This window comes from Macaca mulatta, chromosome X (genome assembly GCF_049350105.2).
Source record: "Macaca mulatta isolate MMU2019108-1 chromosome X, T2T-MMU8v2.0, whole genome shotgun sequence".
Taxonomy (NCBI): Eukaryota; Metazoa; Chordata; class Mammalia; order Primates; family Cercopithecidae; genus Macaca; species Macaca mulatta.
The window spans coordinates 41,590,479-41,597,260 of NC_133426.1; the positions used below are offsets into that span (position 1 = coordinate 41,590,479).

General features: G+C 41.7%; 1 protein-coding gene across 22 annotated transcripts in view; it reads right to left on the reverse strand.

Annotated features, from left to right (window-relative positions):
- Positions 1–6,782, reverse strand: part of CASK (calcium/calmodulin dependent serine protein kinase) — a 407,963-nt gene that overhangs the window by 155,977 nt on the left and 245,204 nt on the right.

Here is a 6,782-nt window from a genome sequence, read left to right on the forward strand (position 1 = left end):
CTGGTGATACTAGAAGTGCTCCTAAGAAACAGAGGAAAGTCATGACATTACAAGAAAAGGTAGGCTGCAGCTGAGGTCAGGAGTTCGAGACCAGCCTGGCCAACATGATGAAACCCCATCTCTACTAAAAGTATAAAAATTAGCCGGGCATGGTGGCAGGTGCCTGTAAATCCCAGCTACTCAGTAGGCTGAGGTGGGAGAACTGCTTGAACCTGGGAGGCGGAGGTTGCAGTGAGCCGAGATCGCACCACTGCACTCCAGCCTGGGTGATAAGAGTGAGACTCCATCTCAAAAAAAAAAAAAAAAAAAAAAGAAAAGAAAAAAAGAAAAAGCTGAATTGCTTGATATGTACTGTAGACTGAGGTCTGCAACTGCAATTGGCTGCCATCTCAAGATAAATGAATCCAACATAAGGACCATTGTAATAAAAAAAGAAAAAGGAAATTCATGAAGCTGCTCCTGCAGCTACACCAGTAGGTGCTAAAATCTTGCACTTTTTGTGAAATACCTTTTTAAGTAGTACTGAAAATACAGCTTTTATGTGGGTGCAGGATTGATATAAGAAAGGTATATCTATAGATTCTAACATAATTTGAGAAAAAGCGAAATAGCAACTTAAAGCAAAAAGAAGGTGAAGGGGTCAGGTGTGGTGGCTCATGCCTATAATCCCAGTACTTTGAGAGGCTGCAGTGGGCAGATTACTTGAGTCGAGGACTTTGAGACCAGCATGGGCAGCATGGCGAAACCTTATCTCTACTACAAACACAAAAATTAGCCCAGCATGGTAGCGCGTGCCTGTAGTTCCAGCTACTCAGGAGGCTGAGGCGGGAAAATTGCTTAAACCCAAGAGGCTGACACTACACTCTAGCCTGGGCGACAGAACAAGACTGTCTCAGGAAAAAAAAAAAAAAAGTGAAGGATCTAAAAGCTGGAGAATGCAATGATGGCAAAAGACGGTTTGATAATTTTTTTTTTTTTTTTTTAAGAGACAGGGTCTCACTCTGTCACCCAGGCTGGAGTGCAGTGGTGCAATCATAGCTTACTGTAGCCTTGAACTCCTGGGCTCAAGCGATCCTCCTGCCTCAGTCACCACAGAAGCTGGCACTACAGGTGTGTGCCACCATGCCTAGCTAATTAAAAACTTTTTTTTTTTTTTTTTTTGGGTAGAGTGTCTCATTATGTTGCCCAAGGTCATCTCAAACTCCTGGCCTCAAGTGAGGCAGATAGGCTGACTCTACTGTTTTGTGCAAATGCAGCTGGAATTATATCAGGACTATGCTTATTAGAGTTAGCGTATCCCTTCCTGCCTTAAATCTTGGTGCTTGCTTCTGTTCCTTATTAATAGATATCTTTTGTGGCATTTTTCCCCCCCAGAATAGGGCACTTTTCATCCATATTAACAGCCTGTTCAGGCAGATATTGTTCCTCTTCAATAATTCTCTGAATGGCATCTGAGAACTCATCTGCTGCCTCTTTGTTGACAAAAATGGATCCTCCTGTTATGTTGACATTATTTAATTTTAATTTATTTTCACAGGTGGGGGTCTCACTCTGTTGCCCAGGCTGGAGCACAGTGGCAATTCACAGGCACAATCCCACTACTGATCAGCACAGGAGTTTTGACCTGCTCCGCTGACAACCTGGGCCAGTTCACACTCCTCCTTAAGCAAGTTGGTGGTACCCCCCTCCTGGGAGATCATAACTGATGCCAAACTTCATGTGGACACCTGATTGGGATAATGCACCACATCCCAGAACTCCTGGGCTCAAGCGAACCTCTTGCCTCAGATTCCTGATTAGCTGGGACTACAGGCATGTGCCATTGTATCCTGACATCTTGACTTTTTTTTTTTTTTTTTTGAGACGGAGTCTTGCTCTGTCGCCCAGGCTGGAGTGCAGTGGCGCAATCTCGGCTCACTGCAAGCTCCGCCTCCCGGGTTTACGCCATTCTCCTGCCACAGTCACCCGAGTAGCTTGGACTACAGGCGCCCGCCACCATGCCCGGCTAATTTTTTTGTATTTTTTGTAGAGACGGGGTTTCACCATGTTAGCCAGGATGGTCTCGATCTCCTGGCCTCATGATCCTCCCGCCTCGGCTTCCAAAGTGCTGGGATGACACGCTTGAGCCACCGCGCCTGGCCCGACATCTTGACATTTTTAAAGCCAAACCTCTTTCTATAATTATCAAACCGGCTGGGAGTGGTGGCTCATGCCTATGATCCCAGTGCTTTGGAAGGTCGAGGTGGGAGGATCACTTGAGGCTCCCTTGATGCATGTAACACAAAATATGTGTTAATCAACTATGTTATTGGTAAAGCTTCCGGGAGTAGTTAAGTTTTGGGGGAGTCAAAAGTTATGCATGGATTTTCAACTGTGCAGGGATCAGTACCCCTAACCCCCATGTTGTTCAAGGGTCAACTGTAATCTTGGTACCTAATGATACTAACATAATTACTCATTTGCTTTGTGCTTCAGAATGTGTGTGTGTGTGAGTTTTAAAATAATAGTAATACCTACATTATCAATAACACCACCACTGAAGGCTGTTTAAGATTTTGTGGTTCTTTTTGTCCTTAAGATATATCCCACTAGATATGCCCGGTCAAAATACCCTTTTACTACTGAGTAAAGTAAGAATCCATGAGTCTATGCTGATGTAAATAAATAAACAAATAAATGAATGGGGAAGGAGGAAAAGTTTTAAGTAGAAAATCAAATGTAGAAGAAATGCTGGAATCTGGCAGTTTTCAATATCATAACTGATTCAGGTAAGAATCATCAAGGATGCTAACTTGTGGGTGAAAGTTTGAAGAGTGGTAAGATATTTATGTAATCTCTAAATATCTCCCTACAGGATACTTATTAATTACAAATGGGAAACTAGTAATTTTACAGGGGAGAAACCCAGCAGAAACTAGCAAAGTTAACACTACTTCTAATGGGACTGATTGATAGCATGTGCTTCCTGATATGATGCATTGAGAACTTGGCAACACTGCTGTGGTATTCCTGCCAAAGTACATAACCAGATCTAATCATGAAGGAACACTGGGCAAACCCAAAGAGGGACATTCTAGAAAGTAACTGGCCTATATTCTTCAAATACAGTTCCAGGTTAAAGTGATTAAAGGAGACTGAAAAGATAGATCTTGTTTTTAATATATATATATTTTTGAGACAGGGTCTCACTCTGTCACCCAGGCTGGAGTGCAGTGGCATGATCTCTGCTCACTGCAACCTCCACCTCCTGAGTTCAAGCGATTCTCGTGCCTCAGCCTCCCAAGTAGCTGGGGTTACAGGAGTGCGCCACCATGCCGGACTAATTTTTTTTGCATTTTTGGTAGAGACAGCGTTTTGGCATGTTGACCAGGCTGGTCTCGAACTCCTGGCCTCAAGTGATCTGCCCGCCTCATCCTCCGAAAGTGCTGGGATTACAGGTGTGAGCCACTGTGCCCAGTTTGTTTTTATTTGTTAGAAAGGATATTACTAGGACAACTGATGAAATTGAAACAAGGTCTGTAGAATACATAATGATATTAGGTCAACATAAATTATCTAATTTTGATAACTGTACTGCAGCTATGTAAAAGAATTCCTTATTTTTAGGAAATATGTAAATGGATAAGAGTGAGAGATTGAGAAGGATTAAACAAATGAAAAAAAATGTTAACATAGAGAATCTGAGTAAAAGGTATCTAGAATCCTCATATTTGTTCTCATAACTTTTCTGTAAGTCTAAAATTATGTAAAAACAAAACAAAAACCCCTACCCTATTTTAAAGTTACTAAAAATAGTAACTATTTTAAAGTTACTAAAAATAACTCCTTGTGGTTATGCTTTCACTTTGCAATAGAGCAAAGTTCTTTTGTTTTCATTAGATTTTGCCTTAATTTGGTGTTTTAATTATATAAAACATGTACATACGTTCTAAAGTACAAACTGTAAAACATACTATTCAGAGAGGTCTAGCTTTTGCACTCTTCCCCCACTCCCAATCTTTTCTTCACCACTGGTAACTATTTTTATTAGTTTTCAGTTTATCCTTCAATTTTTTAAAAATAAGAAAATACGCACAAATATTCAAAATTTCCACATAACAATATATTCTATAGGTAATTCCATTGCAGTACCTAGAGCTTTTTTGTGGAGGTTTTTAAATTTTTAATTTTATTTATTTTGAGACAGGGTCTCACTATGTCGCCCAGGCTGGAGTGCAGTGGCACGATCATGGCTCACTGCAGCCTCCAACTCCTGGGGCTTAAGCCAACCTCTTGCCTCAGCCTCCTGAGTAGCTGGGACTACAGGTACGTGCCACCACACCCGGCTAATTTTTGTGGTTTTTTGTAAAGATAGGGTTTCGCCATGTTGCCCAGGCTAGTCTCGAACTCCTGAGCTCAAGGGATCTGCCCACCTCAGCTGGCCAAAGTGCTGGGATTACAAGCATGAAACACTGTGCCCGGCTTTTGTTTCTTAAAGAGAGACATTTGTATATACTAGCAGAGGTGGACACTGGAAGACAATAAAGTTCTCTTCCGAGTGCTTCTATTTTCTTGGTGAAATAAAAAGCGGTCACCAGGTGGGAGTGAGGAAGGAGGGGGGTTCCTGGCAGTCTGAGAAGAGTACAGGTGTGAAAAAGTATTTTCAAGGAATAGGAGAATGAACTGATTAAACAGTGGTCCTCAAACCTTAGCATCAGAATCACACAGGTTGCTGAGCCCCATCCCCAGAATTTCTGGCTCACAGGTCTGGGATGAGGTCAGGAATATGCATTTTTTTCTTTTTTTTTTTTTGAGATGGAGTCTCGATCTGTCACCCAGGCTGGAGTGCAACGGTGCGATCTCAGCTCACTGCAACTTCTGCCTCCCAGGTTCAAGCGATTCTCCTGCCTCAGCCTCCTGAGTAACTGGGATTACAGGCGCGTGCCGCCACACCCGGCTAATTTTTGTATTTTTAGTAGAGACGGGGTTGCACCATGTTGGTCAGGCTGGTCTTGAACTCCTGACCTGAGGTGATCTGCCCACCTTGGCCTCCCAAAGTGCTGGGATTATAGGCATGAGCCACTACACTCAGCCTTTTTTTTTTTTCTTTTCTTTTTTTTTTTTTTAGGGACAAGGTTTTTCTATGTTGCCCAGGCTAGACTCAAACTCTTAGGCTCAAGTACTCCTCCCATCTCAGCCTCCCAAATAGCTGGAACTACAGGCGTGCGCCACCATGCCCAGCTAAGAACATACATTTCTAACAAGCTTCTGAGTGATGTTGATGCAACTCGTTTGGGACCTGTTTTGAGAACCACTGGACTAAGGAAATATACCAGGATTGTTGGCAGCCCAGGGGCCCACTTGAGGTTTGTAGTCATGAATTTGAAGCGAGACCAATCAGCATCATTGAATGTTTGTATCCAGCAGTCTTCATTTTAGATGGCAAGGTTCAGGCCTGGAGTAGGTGGTGAGCTGAATTTAACCGGGGTTGGGATTTAAAGAGAACGGTGATATCAGTAATAGATGGCACCAAACAAGCGTATACATTTATTCTTTTCTACTTCTATCTTTATATAAATAAATACCTTACAATCTCAACACGAGGAAGAGGAAGTGTGAAGGGAAAAGGACATATCGAAAATGAGCTAAGAACACAGAGACAAACCAGAAAATCCAGAATGAACAGGAAAAAGCATATATAAAGAAATAGCTAGAAAAAGATTATACTCAAATCTGGTGGTAGCTGTGTTGACTCACATTGAGGAGAAAATGTGGTCACAATATGAGGAAACTGAAGATTAAAACAATTAGTATTTTGAAAAGGGTTGGCTTAGGTGTAGGAAAATAATATAGAAAAAAATATATTCATACTAGATTATATGAAATAGAATGCACATAGGTAAATGCCTATTTAGTCATTAAAAAATTCCTGATAGGATCTTGAAGAGATATATGCATACTCATGCTCACTGCAGCATTATTCACATTAGTCAAGAGGTGGAAGCAACCAAAAACTCCATCAACAGATGAATGCATAAGGAAAATGTGGTGCATATACAGTGGAATATAATGCAGTTTGATAAAAGAAGGAAATCCTGTAACATGCTGCAACACAGATGAACCTCGAGGATATGACACTAAGTGAAATAAACCTGTCACAAAAGGACAAATACTGTGTGATTCCACTCATATGAAGTATCCAAAATAGTCAAAATCAATGAAACACAAATCATGATTGTAAGGGCAGTGGAAGAGGAGAGAAATAGTTTAGTGGCAAAGGGTTTTAGTTGTGCAAGACGAAAAACTTCTAGAAACTGTTGCACAACAATGTGAATATACTTAACACTATTGAATTGTACACTTAAAAATGGTTAAGATGGGGCTGGGCACGATGGCTCATGCCTGTAATCACAGCACTTTGGGAGGCTGATGTGGGTGGATCATTTGAGGTCAGGAGTTCGAGACTAGCCTGACCAACATGGCAAAACCCCGTCTCTATTAAAAATACAAAAATTAGCCAGGGATGGTGGTGCATGTCTGTAATCCCAGCTACTCAGGAGGCTGAGGCAGAAGAATAGCTGGAACCTAGGAGGCAGAGGTTGCAGTGAGCTGAGATCGTGCCACTGTACTCCAGCCTGGGCGACAAGAGCGAAACTCCGTCTCAAAAAAAAAAAAGGTTAAGATGGTAAATCTAATGTTACATATTGTACCACAATAAAAGAAAATCCTGCCAGACCAATACAGTAACCACCTTCCTTCTCAGAGGTTCTGAGGGGAAGTAAGAGCTACAAAACATTTTTACT